The sequence below is a fragment of the Ambystoma mexicanum genome, chromosome 1q (genome assembly GCF_040938575.1).
Source record: "Ambystoma mexicanum isolate Mex_15411 chromosome 1q, UKY_AmexF1_1, whole genome shotgun sequence".
In the NCBI taxonomy this organism is placed as follows: Eukaryota; Metazoa; Chordata; class Amphibia; order Caudata; family Ambystomatidae; genus Ambystoma; species Ambystoma mexicanum.
In genome coordinates this window covers 595,466,779-595,480,997 of record NC_090922.1, presented here as the reverse complement: position 1 = coordinate 595,480,997, position 14,219 = coordinate 595,466,779, and positions in this window count along the sequence as shown.

Sequence of the window (14,219 nt, the reverse complement as noted above, 5' to 3'; positions counted from 1 at the left end):
TTTGCGGAGGGCTGTGTTTGAATTGAAGAGAGTGTCCGTGTCTTATAGTGTCTAACACCCATTGGTCCGTCGTTATCCTTTCCCATTCGTCGACATACGCTGAAACTCTTCCCCCCAGAACGGGTTTTGAAACGTCACTGCTGATCTTTAGTTTGCTTGTCTCTCGCCGACGATGGGTATGATGGTCGTTTTCTGGAAGACTGGAAGTTTCGTCGACGGTTAGCCGATTGTGAGGCACGTCGGTATCCCTGGGAGGGGTAAGCCGATCTGGCAAAGGATCTGTCTCCAGAAGAGAATCTTGAATTACCTGAAGCCCCTCTAAAGGGGCGAAAAGACTTGTAGCTTCTGCCACTCTGGAGGGCACCCAAAGAACGTGCCGTGTCCGAATCTTCTTTCATCCCTTTTAGGGCCTCGTCCACCTTCTCACCGAAAAGAAGGTCTCCCTCAAAGGGCATATCTAAGACCTTGTATTGTACTTCTGGTCTGAAGTAGGTACACTTCAGCCATGACTGTCGACGTAATACGACCCCATTATTGACTTGCTTGAAGCCAGACTCAGCAAGATCCACCGCGATGTTTATTGCGTGATTTGAGGCTTCCTCACCCTCTCGGACCAGTAGCATCGCCGCCTTCCTCTGTTCTTCTGGAAGATGATCAAGCAGCAGAGCCAGCCTGTGCCACATCTCCCTATCGTATCTGGCCACAATTGCCAGAGAGTTTGCGGCCTTTACTGTGGTCGCTCCCACGGAGAGCACTTTCTTGCCAAAGGCATCTTGGCGTCTCGCTTCATTCTCGGGTGGAGTCGTGCACTTGTGCTGTGCCTTTGCCTTCCTCGCTGCCGCCGCCGCCGACACCACCGAGTCTGGTGTTGGTTGAGAGGATAAACACTTGGGTGTAGACTCTGGAGCCTTAAACTTCTTTTCTAGGCGTCCTTTCACTGCTGGTTCTGAGAATGGGTGTCTCATTGTCTGCAACCCCTCTTTCCATACATGGTCAAGTATCGGTATCGAGAACACCGACCTCCTTCTCTTGCCCATGTGGTCAAACAAAAAACAGTCCTTTTTCTGTTCTTCCTGGGACAGACCAAATTCTTTGCATGCCTTCTCCATCATCGAATGGAATGACGCAATGTCGTCCGGAGGGGACGGGTGAGCTGGGCTTCTGGGGTTTTCTAACTCCGCCTCTGACTCCCAGGTAGGATCCCTGGAGGGGGATAAAGAGACCTCTGACATGGCTCCCCTGTCCGACTCCGAATCTGGCAGCTCACCTTCCTCCTGCGCCAGTGTTGAGATTGGTGTGCGTGGGTCTGGTGGTTGACGGGACGGGCCCGGCTCGTCGACGGGTGACTGGCAGGCTGGCCTGGGGAAGTCGCTGGTCCAACGACCGTAGCAAGGACTGAAGCGAGGACAGAATATCCAATGACAAAACCGATTGAGGAGAGGGGCAGATACCGGTGTAACGGATGCCCTCGTCGACGACTTGGCAGCCGCTCGTAGCCCTAGGTCTGCTGGGCCAGCCACTCTCTCGCTCTCGTCCTCCGAGGACAGCAACATAGCTTGCACTTGTAGCAAAGCCTCTGGGGGGGTAGGGTCGAAGACTTCAGGCCTCCTGTAGGACCCCCGTCGACGAGGCTCTCGTCGACGCCATTGTCGACGGGACGGAGGATGCCCCTTGCGCTAGTGGCGGGAAGGCGGCCGGTGACTGGATCGCCGTCGACGACGCAGGCTTCGCAGGTGGTTTTGGCGGTCCCGCCTTCTCCACACTGTGCCCGCTTTTACTCGACTCTCGACTCGTGGTCAATCTGTGATGATCGCCAGAGGAGGATTTCCTTTCCTTCTCATGCTTTTTTGATGAGGATGATTTCTTTGACGAGGAGTCTGTAGTGAGTGAGTTCCAGACGACTTTTTCCGACGGTCTAGATTTCTTCGCCTGTGGTTCCGACGAGGCCGCGCGGCGTGATGTTTTCGCCGACTGTGTGGAGCCTACCTCCGAGGGGGGTATGCCCCCGCACCCTCATTCAGCCATGCCACCAGGCGTCGGTTCCGGTCTTTGAGGGTTTTTTGAGAAAAACCCTTGCATATGTCGCAGGCATCCGCCGAATGGTGAGGGTGGAGGCAATATATACAAAATAGTAAGACAACACGAGGAGATCCCACTACTTTGGAGACGGTTGAAATCTGAAGGGGAACCGCAGGGGCGGGCCTCTTATACTGGGACGGCCTGCGGAGCATGCGTAGGTGGGTCCTAAAAGGACGTAGATAGGACACAAAAGTGTCGGATGTTTTCCTATAGGAAAAGGCTATATATGTGTACCGAGGGGTCCCAGTCTGACGACGGGGAATATTCTAAGCATGTGAATCCATGAAAGATGCCAATGCTGGAGAAATGGAGTTACAGGTAAGAAACTATTCCCATACCTTCCAACCTAAATTTGACAATACAACACCACGATCAAGACCAAGATCTTCGAATACCACACCTGCCAGCTCTGATCCTGATTCAGAGGAAGAATCTAGAATGAGTGATACTAGTTCGAAAGAACGTACAGAACCCACACAAAGAGGACAATGTTTTTTTAGAACAGATACGCAGACACAAGAAGAGAAACATCAGATTTACAAATTTAAAACAAGTCAGATTCGCAACACCACCAACTAGACCTATATCAATACCAGGTGCCATACAAGGGGTAGGAGAGGGGGCAAGCGGAAGCAGGAGCGTAAGCGCCGACGAAGATCGGGGACGTCCTGGAATTTTGACGACCAGGTCAAGCAGCAAGAAAGGACAGGCGATTCAGTGAAATGGGACTTAGTGATAAATTTGTCAGACATTACTTTCTGAGGTCGAAATTGCTGTGTTGAATAAAGGATTTTCATTTGCCCCGAGTGACAGGACAGATTTTGTGAATTTCCAGATAAACATTTTTACTTTTCTAAGAAAATTGAAATTAAAGAAATTTTTCGCAACACAGGTACAAATATTTCAGGTATACACCCGTTCCTGTCTATAATCCTTGTCATCTCTGAAAAACTTTCTAAATTTCCTTTATTTCATCTTAATATTCTCATAGAATTTCATTCATTTTCTCATAATTCTTTTCTTTAGTAGTTTCTGCATTTGGCATAGACTTAATTTCTTTAATTTTATTAATTTGTTCTATAACCCTCTTATGTTCTCTTGTGGCATGCATTATTAATAATTCTAACATTATTTTAGAACTCTGATTCAAATTCTTCTCCCAATTCTCTGCCAGATCAGCATCCTCGTCATTATCAAAATTAGGAAAAATCAGAACTCTCAAACCTCGGGGAATAATATTGCTTTCTAAATAATTCGCTAAAGATGCATGTTCCCAGTAATTATTAATGTCTTTTTTCGATAGTCCTTCTAATTTTACAAATTTCTGATTGAGCGTTTCTGTTGCAGTTGTACTACTTCTAAAAAGGGTTAGATGTGCTTCCCCTGGGCGCAAATTGAGCAGCTCCATCTTCGTCCCTGTTACACATGTACAGGCTCACAATATTGTGGGATCGCTATTGGATTGCGTGCACTATTTGCCACTCTAGAGTCCTAAATGAAAAAGTCGGCAGCAAGGTATATCCTGCCCTCAAGCTTCCCACAAAGCTTGTATCCAGTAAACAAAAAAAGTATATCGTGGTTCGGGCGGATATCTTGCGCTCAGACCATACACTTTTACTTTAGTTACAGAAATTATTATTTTACAAGTCCAACATTCTTATCCATATATTCTTTCCAAATCAATCCAAAGAGTCAATTGGCATAACATATCTCGAAAATGAGTGGTTTTAATTCTTCATGCAAACACACAGCCGACACGTGTTTCGACATCTGGTCGTTCTCAAGGCTGTACAGATTTCACATTCATCAAGTATATAGATTTTATATACTTTTTTTAAAAAGCCATACCATACAGTGTCACATGTCAGGATGATGGTAAAACCACGCCATGTTCAACCAATTAAATTCCAGTTTCAAAGAGAAAAACATAAATTGAAACCATAAATTAGTGTCTCAGTCCAAAACTCTTTGATCCAAAAGAATAAACAGTTTTTCTATATTCTACAAATAGGGCTTCCTGATATATATATATAGCACAAAATGTATCATAGTCAAAGTGTGGTCAAATAACCATCATTATATAAAACTCTTGCGTGATTGGTTGCCGCTATATTTGAGTTTGAAGCCCACACACCTTGTGAACCAATTACATCAAATCCGGAATGTGCATTGTCAAGTAAAAAAATCTTGTTGATGCTCTATTAGACAAAAAGTTAAAGAATGTTGTGCGATTTATGCTTACCCCATATCTTTTTGATTTTGGTTCTCAATGTCCGGCAATTTCATTTGAGCATTTGTTTCAATCCTATATAGAAAAAACATAATTTGTTATATATTATTATGAAGAGTATTTGGTGTCCCATAAATTGAGAACTTGAATGATTGAAAAGCTCACCCACCTGTAGGGATGATTATATTGGATCAGAAAAAGGTGAGTATTGTGAATTCCCGTAATCCAAAAATGTGTTGATTTTTAAGCTCCAAAGTTCAAGAAACACCTGCAAAATAATAATCTCAATTTAGTAAAATGGTTGTATATATATATATATATAACAAGTTCTTTTACTAATAATCAAGATTATTATGAAAACCTCATTGGGTGTGATGGGAGTGAGAAGTGGTGGAGGAGCCAAGGGAGGCTCCAGAGGTGTTGGTGTATGATGTGGTGTGAGTGAGAGGAGGTCTTAGGTTTTTGCTGTGAAGTGTGCAGCCAGGGCCGAGCAAAGGTCCTGGGTGGGTGATGGAAGAGAATGCTGCAGGATTGGCCAGTCCCTTCCAGACTGAAAAGTTCAGCCGTGTGTAATGCAGTGGAGATGCAAGCTTGAATAAGACTCTTCTTGGTGTGGATGCAGAGTCAATATTGCCTTTGGAGGAGCAGGCCAGTTTGTCAAGAAGGTCCTCCTGACTAATTCCATTTCCGCTCAGCTGCCCTACACTTACATTTAAGGGCAGCCAGATCAGTCATACCAAGAGTTGCACTTTTTGGAAGGCTTCAGTCAGACCCTCATGAATGCGGCAAGAGCATCAAGGGTGAAGGGAGATAGATTGAAGTTAGCAAGGGCTTGTGTCAGGCTCGGAGTCAGCTGCAGCAGTAGGAGACAGAGATTAGGTGGCGGTAAAGTCAGCTGCTGTCGCTCTTCATGGGTCTGGTGACTTTGAAACAGAGTGGCCGAACCGATGCAAGAGAGTGGTCTGTCCAAGAGAGGGATAGCGAGAGGGATGTCAGTAGAGATAAGAGCATCCAAAGAGTGGCTGGCTGTGTGCGTGCAGCCAGAAGGTAGGAGAGGGCAAGAGGTTGCAGAAAGGTCCTGAGCATCAGGAGAGTCCAGATGGTTTTTGAGACCACCCAGCAGGAGTTGAGGAGGCCAGGTCAGCCCAGTCCGAGAGGAAGAATGTGGACTGTCCTGGTAGCCAATAGAAGGTGGCCATAAAAAGAGAAGATTTAGGCAAGTGGGAGCCTGCAGACTAATCACTCGAAGGAGTAGTGATGGACACAGGTATATTCTGAGAGGATCAGCGCCACTCCTGTCTTGAAAAGGGGAAAATCTTCCTCGGGACCAGCCCTTGAGAGCAAAAATTACCCAATTCAGCCCAACACACAGGTTCTATCGTGCTGAGCAGTGAACTCATGCTAGTGAAAAAATTACACCTTCAAAATGTTTAGCATTTATTAGACAAAAAAGCATAAACAGTGAATTTAGCAACACTTTGGAATTCAAGTATTAGCGAAGATTACAAAGCTCATTAGAGCAAACAAAATGTAGAGAAACAGAGAAACACAGTCTTACGCCCCTTCAATCAGTGCTGGGAGACCCTGACCCTCATAAGCTAGCTGTTGCCAGCCCCGCTCAGATGACAGCGCTGCAGGGTGCTGACAGAGCATCAGGTTCCGGACACTCGCTCTTGCTCGAACCAAGTCCACGGATCGATCTCCCACCCGATTCATGTGGGCATGCATTTTTGTAATCTCGTGCTGTCAGTCATCATGACGCACTATTCTTGCACAAGAAATAAGTTTACTTATGGAAAAACCCAGCTCAGTGAATTTCCACTGTGCTCCTTTCTGTGCCCCTCCCTGCTTGGAGCTCCTCTGCGAAAGCACAGGAATGTCTTCTTATCAGTGTGAGTGCAAGGCGGTCTCAGGGAAAGAGGATTTGTTTACATAGCCATGCAGAGCTACAGAAAGGCAGAATATTCTAAGGGAAGCCGAGATGAATTAACCCCGTGTGAGCAAACTCTAAAAGGCATGCCCTCATAGCTTGGTGCCCATAGCGCTTCAAAGATCTAAGCGCTATATAGGTGCTATAATGCTCCAAACCCTCCAATAAAGTCTCTATTAGCTACAGAACTGGGGCCTTCACCCTGCCAAGTAGCAATATGGACCAGCATGCCATCTTTGAAAGTCTCCCGTGGTGGCAAGAGAGCTAGAGGGATAGTGGAGGAGCCAATGCCGACGAGCCGAGACAGTGGGGTAATGGCACCTGTGCAGTGGGAGAGGTAAGGTTTGCAAAGCAGGAGCATGAAAGAGAAGGTTGGGGACCCTGAACCATGATGGTTCCATTCTGATATGACCTTGGAAATGGCGAAAAGGTCAAAGAAAACCTCCCAGCGGGTGCCACCATTGATGGGAGAAGAAGCGATAGGGGAGAGAAAGGTGACCATGTACTGGGTCCGTTGGTTGGGTGAGGCAACAAAGGTCCGAGAGTCTCTGGTGGAAGCCGTGAAACAGCTGTTGCAAAAGGAAGGCCGGGTTTGGAGCCAAGTTATGTCCTTAAGTTTCTTCCGGCCAGATTTAGTGATCCGAGGGGGAAAGGAAATAGAGAAGCAGTTCGAGAAAATGTGGAGCGTCATGGCTATCTGCAGCGAGGAGGTGTACCGAAGGTAAGAGTGGGTGGGGGCTGAGGACAAAGTAGGCCGTTAATGCAGGATGTCTTAACAGCAGACAGCTGTTAGTACAAAAGTTGTGCACCCAGCATGAAGCAATTTTAAAAATGGCAACATCAAATACACAGCCAAATCGAGTTTGATTTTAGCTAAAGCAGAAAGAACACCATTGCACACCACCAAGTTCCCATTTTTAGCTAAAGCTGAAAGAGGCACAGTGCATCAGGTATGCTGCAAGGTACAGTTCTGAACCTGATCCACTGGCATAGTAGTCTAAATGAGTGATAGGTGTAAAGTCAAGCAGTAGGGTGGGAGCACAGCCAAAAGTGGTTTTCAAGCAGACCGCTACTTCAATCAGGCGAGGGCACAGCCTACGTCAAACAATGGTTGCCTGTGCACTAAGCCCTTTTGGGGCACACTCAGCAAAACAGGTTTTCCTGCCAGAAGTCAATAGCCGTCTTCACCCTGTAACGATTCCCATTTGGCCAGCGTGATTAAGTAGAAGTATTTTTGCAGCCGCTTTAAATTCAGCATTATCCCACTTTTCTTTGGAAGGACAAAAATCGCTGCAAGCATAATGGGGTGGGATTAGCCCCTTACCACCGAAAAAGTTAATTCCCTACACAGGTAGGTTTACTGGCACCAGAAACTGTGCTGCCACCCCTCCTCCCACCCCCCAACTATCTTCTCACCCCATTGGTCCCTTCACTACAAATCCAATGATTAACTCAGCGTTTTTGAGCTTGCAATGCCCAAGTACAACATCACTTATTCTGCCACCTCAGTTTAAGGCATATCAACTTCAGATACATGTCTAATCCCCCCCCCTCCCCTGTCGGTTTCTGATGTTTGTTTGCCCAAGTTACACTGTGCCCCCATTGTATTTCTACCTTCTCAAACCCCTATCCTCCTGAACAACCCCTAAAACTGCATAGTACCCATTTCTTCAAATCTGACTAGCAACTGAATAAATTGCTCATGCTGACTGCATGGTTTCAAGTAGTCCACGTCCAGAACAATATGAATGTTGCACTGGAGTAAAGTCCAACATTAAAAAGTTGGAATTAATGATATTGATGTCAGCGCAGCTTGTGTAGCTGCAGCCAGCAGTGCACAAAAACTGCCCCAGGGACGTTTTCTGAGAAATGTAGGTTGTGTGTAAAATATAGTCAACTGATGCATTGGAAAATGCATAGGTTGGCTGTTCCCCCTTCATGCAAGACCCTTCGTCTTGCTGCTGGTGCATGAGGTCCCTTTGCTGGTCACCTTGGCATCAAGACAACCAAGCAAAGGTTAGCCATGCACTTCTACTGGCCCAAGATGGGGGTGCAAGTAGAAAGTCACTGCAGGAAGTGACACATACCAGTCATCTGGAAAAAGTGGCAACAATCCAAGCTCCTTGGTAATACTCTGTTCTGGGGAACCACAATCTAATCCTCCTATTTCACAAATGCATGCAGCTCGTACAGCCCATTGTCCACTTATGAACATGACTAAATACTTTTGCTGAACTGTAACCAGTTTCCAACCATTGTAAACTCACTATGTACTGCCTTCTTAGTGCTGTGAAACCTCTGGGTTTTGGGCGCTATCAACAAATACAAATCAATGAAATAGATTGAAGCAAATACGAGCAGCTCAGTATATGGAGCTGCCCTGTGAGTGCACAATCCATGCACAAATAGGTTGCTGTATCCCACAAACTAAATGTCTGGCGTCAAAACCTCACTCCCTGGTGTGGAGTGGCCTGAACATCGCGCTGTGCTAAAAGCTTATAATAGCAGGTGGCACCATGGGAGGTAAAGTGAGCACATCAGTGGTGTTTCGTTAAAGAAGATGCCAGACAATTAAGACCACTCCATTGTGCAAGAATTATTTTAATCATGTGTTGCAGATAATGTATCAATTGCCAGGCCGCCTGCCCCAAGAGGAATCTTCCGCAATCTTCATAACCATTAGCGTCGCTTCATCAGCAGCTATGGAAAATGAAAAGAAACTAATAGGTGTCATCTTATCCAGCAGCAAAACATAAGAACTCAGGATTGTCAGTTAATTGCGTTTCATCTTTGTCAGTGAGAGAGTTCAAGTTATTATCATCATACAAACCAGGTTTATGGTACAATTACGGAGAATGCCAACTCACTTAATTGTTTATCCAGTCCCTTGGGCTCCAGTCTAGTAGGACCAGCAACATTTCCCGAGGAGTCAAAAGTTCACTGCATTAGTCTAGTAACAACTATTTATTCCCATCTTCCCGAAGCAAGCAAGCACCCCATGAGAGTTAGTGTGGGCTCACATGCATTATAGTAGCCAGAGAACAGACCACAGCCTCTCCTTTCCCTGCCACAGCATGGATATCCTGCAAGCTACCAACTGTCCTTTAACCCTTTCAAAAGCCTAGGCGCAGCAGGCCACCTCTGGTAGTCCTGCAATCCTTTCCTCTCATCACTAAAATCATGCCGGCCTCTCCTCCCTAACCTAACAGGCACCAGGTAGAATAAAGCCATTTACACCCCTACCGGGCGAGACAGTACCGAGAACTACACTGCCACCTGTTACGTGCAAGAAAACAGATGGCCATTTACAAGGTAACTAACTGGACCTATAGACCCCAAAAAAAGAAAACCATGGTCACTTTTGGCTGGTCCGTCTTCAAGACCGAGCAGTCGACTCACCTCGTGGAAGCCTCTCATACCCAAATACATAGCACAAAGGCCCTCATTTACAGTCATATTTGCACTTTACTTAGTTGTCCCTGCAGTGCCCCTCCCCCACCCCCTAGCTTTCATGTTACAGCACTAGCACGATCTGAATGGCTCAAGGCTTCGTATGAACATTTGATTCACTATGTATTGAACTACATAAAGCCACAGATTAGGAATGGAATAATCTGTACAACTACCAACTCCCTCAAGGACAACCACCATTCAACTGAAAAAGGGATACACCTGGCAACTTAACTCACCACAGACCACCAGTCTGCACCCGAGTTCCTGGTCTGATGCAGGCTGATAGCCATGAACATTTCCTGGCCAGCAAACAGAAAACCACTCTGTGCTCCATCATGGTTTTTTGGCTTCCTATGTAGCCTCCACCATTTCATTTATTGTGCATTTGTAAGGCGCTTCTATTCAAGGAATTCGCCCAAAGAGCAACTGAGAGGGAACATGAGAAAAGAAGTCCTACTAGTACTTGTAAGCATTCAGAACGTGCAAGTGCAGAGAGATGGGGGGGATGCCAGTGAGTGCAGAGTTCCAATGGGGAAGTGCAAGGGAGTCAGTTGCAAACAGTTAAGTGCCTGGTAGAGTTCACTTGGTAAAGTGGGGCCCCCCCTCCAATACATAAATGCAGGCTTGTGAGAAAGCAGTCGATAACCAAAGGCAAGTGCTGGATGTGATCCGGGGGGGGGGGGGCGGGGCAGGTCCCAGGGCACAGGGTTTAGCGAGGGAAGGTGAAAAGGAAAGTCTTGAGGAGCTTATAGAATTTGAGATCTGCTCAAGACAGAGGAAGGGGCAGGCTGTTCCAGAGGGAACCAGCTGAGGAAAGACATTACTACCAGCTCACTGTTCAGAGAAGCGCTCGACATGCAGAGAGTTGGCACCCTAGTAGCATAAAGATTTGGGGGAAAGAGTATTTGCTGAATAAGTTGTAGATAGCCACAGCCTTATGGATGATGCAGAGGGATTTCAATTTGATCCTTGCAGCAGCTGGGAGCCAGTGGAGATATTTTAGGACTGGAGAGATAACCGTGGCCTCAATCCCAGGGACTGAGCCTTGCACCGTCTGGTTGTTGCCTCCTTAGCAAAGGGTTAATCTAGAAAGCTGTTCTACTATTGTTCGAGCTCTGTCGGATTTTGTACCACGGTCTCGTCTCTCCTGGTTTTGTCTGCTTGTTCCCACGCCTCAAATTCCTTTCTTCTCCTGCTGTCCCCTTTAAAGGTTCCTTGCCTCCCCCTGCTGTCCCCTCTTTGGCTACCCTGCCCTCCTACACCTTCCTCTTCTGCCACCCCCATTCCCTGCTGTCTTCTACACCTCCGCAGGACATCTCTGATTTGTCCCCCTCCCCGGAAGTTTTTCAAGGACAGCAACCTTCTCCATATTGCCACTCTAAACTCTTGCTCAGCTGTCAAACACTACAGACATCTGCCGCCTCCTTGAAGACCTTGTCGCCCGTCTCACCGAGACATGGTTAATGGGCAGCTCTGCCACGAGCTTTGACAATCTAACTTCCTCATGGATACAAGATACTCTCCGCACCCAGTTCCAATTGTTCTGGAAGGGGTGTAGCCCTGAGTGGATTCTGCCTGTTATTCCGACGCAGGCCTACTCTTCGAATGCCTCGTCTGCAGGCTCTCTCCTAGCCATTGCCTTACTGTGGCTTCCATCTACTGGCCACCTGGTCAGATCTTCCCTCCTGGTCTCGACCACTCAACTCCTAACATCCACATGGATGCTTCCTGTCCTTCCTCTCGTTCATGACCTCTGACCCTTACCATTCTCCCCTCCGGCCCGACTCAATCTGCAGGGCACACTGGATTTTCCAATCTCTTTAGACCTTCCCCTTTCTATCCCTCTCACCACTCCTGTCTCCTGGAGTGATCACTCTCTCCTTTGCTCCCAGCACTCTCCACCCCTCAGGCCAAGCCAACTTAAGCACTGCCACATACCCTCTGTTATCCGACCCATGAAGCGTGCATCAGTTGAGGCTTTCGCCGCCACTTCCTCACATCTTGGAAGTCGTCATCCAAGCATGCGTCTCTGCAGCCTCCAACTACTCAGCTGAACTCAAATCTTCAAGGAGCTGGCCAATCCTGCTGCAGTCTCTTCCTATGTCCCCTCCCAGGCCGTCTGCACGGCCCTGGCTTCTCATTTCATCTCTAAAACTCAGGACATCCTGTCCCCCCTTCCTCTGGCACTTCGCCGGCCACCCCTTCACCCTCCTGGTCTGCCTTTCCCCTGTTCTCTCCAGACAAGATTTCTAGACAAGCCCGATCTGTGAAAGTCTTGTTAAAACAGGTTCGCCCTGGTTCCTATAAAACCATCAAGGACCACATTGACACCACGGCTCCTGCTTTGGCCAACTTCTGCAACCACTCCTTTCCCCTGAAGCACTCCCTTGTGCACCCTCAAGAAATCCTCAGATGAACCCTCCTACCCTGCTAACTACCCCCCAATCTCCATCACTCCTTTCCTGGGCAAACTCCTGGAAAAGCTGGCCGTCTCCCAGTTTAACCTTCACACTGAATCTGTTGGTTGTCTCCATGAACATCAATCTGGCTTCAGAGCTGCCAGAACCATGGAAACTGCTCCCCTGAACCTCTGTGAAGACCTGCTCTCCCTGTGTCCTCATCCTAGTCATCTCTCTTCAACACATCAATCATGCCATCCTGCTGAACTGCCTCCGTGATAACATGGGCATCACCGAACAGGCCCTGGCTTGGCTGACCTCTTACCTCTCCAATCGACCCTCCCAGGTCCAACTTGGCTCCTTCCTCGCCTCTAGCTCTACCTGTGGTGTTCCCCAGGGGTCCAACTCCCTGGCTGTTCCACCAATAACAGCCACTTCTAGCCCACCACATTGCCACCCTCTGCCCCCAACTTTTAGTGCTATGCAGACAGCACTCCGCTCATTTTCAGGCTCCCTTCCGCCACCTCTTCTCTCATTTGATGTGTCTGCTATCCAGCAGTGGTGTGCTGCCAATGAACTCTGCCTGAATACCAGCAAGACTGAGATTCTCCTCATCTGCTCACTCCTTTCCCATCTCTGGCGGGCCTTTTGGCCCTCTTCCTTCTCCCACCTGTGAGACTAAAAACCTCAGGTGTTATCTTCAACTCTACACTCCCGTTCTGACGTCTCTAAGAAGTCACACTACCAACGGCACCTCAGAGGTATTCTTACTTTCCTCTCCTTCCCCCAGAAGCTGTCTCTAGAGCTCCAATTCTCTAGGCTGGACAACAGCAACAGCTTCTACTCTCCGCAGCTCATCCAGAACAGGAATGGGAGACTTGCCCTTGGCCTCAAGCCGAGTGATCGCATCTCTCCAGGACTGAAATCTCTGCACTGGCTCACAGTGGCTGAAAAGATACCCTCTGCATTGTCCACAAGGCCTTCTGGGGCCTCAATACCCTCAACTCTCTTCCTAAATATCTTCCTTCAACCTCTTCGCTCATCCACCTCCCAACTCCCTCAAGGTCAGTCGCTTCTCCAAGCAATGAGTTGGTGTAATATTTCTCTTAGGCTGTGGCCTCCCTTTCGAACAGCCTCCCTGAAACCCGAGGAGAACCATCTCCGGAAGCACCTCAAGACCTTAACTCTTTCCTTCTGCTTTCTCTCCTCTCCCCTGCCTGCTTAACTCCGGACTGAAACTCCACTGGTCACCTGGCTATTCTGTGATCTCAAGCCCAGCCCCCGCCCCCTGCCCGTTGCACTGCCTCCCAGGCAACTCCAGCACCTGGGGGCTGTTTCTGTTCTGTATCCCCAGTCCTGTTAACTGCACTCACCCCTACACTTTCCAACACTGTTAACCTATGTTTTATTTACTCTATTTTTACTTTTGATCCCATGTACTGCACTGGTTTACTTGGTACGGACACAGTCTGAAGCCACTAGTGAAGCAGCAAAAGTGAAGATTCTACTGCTTGCCTTTGACCCCCTCATCTGTGCTGCTCCTGGATCAGGGAGCCCTTTTGACTATCCATGCAGATCCCAGGTGCCCAAGGCAGCCTGGGATTAGAGCAGTATTCCTCTAGTGATTCTCCAATTTAGTTCAGTCTGTCTCTGCAGGATAGCTCAAGGGCAACGTTCTTGCCTTGGAAGCAATCCGACACGGAGCAGCACAGGTTTGATCCCCAGGGCCGTGCTAAGAAACCTCTGGGTATTAAAAGTGTTATAAATAACCAATCATATCAATAGGGCTGAGTCCAACACTTGCTGGATGATTGTCAAGATAAGTCTCCTACCAGCATTAGGTCCAGGACAAATAAGCAGCCAACCTGAGAATGGATCATAGGCGATTGCTTTGGCCCATCAGTTTTCAGAGCAGAATCTGGGGACGCCCAGATTTTACTCTTGGGCAGATTAAGCACACTGCTGACATTTATAGACCTGGTCCTCTACAAAAAGCTCAAGCTACAAGTTTTAGTTAGGTCCTTGCTTTTTGCATGAAGACGAAGGCTCAATTCTGAACGAGTTCACACTTTTTGCACTGCAGTTAATGCAGATTTTACTAAATGCTGTATTGACTGAACTAAGGCAG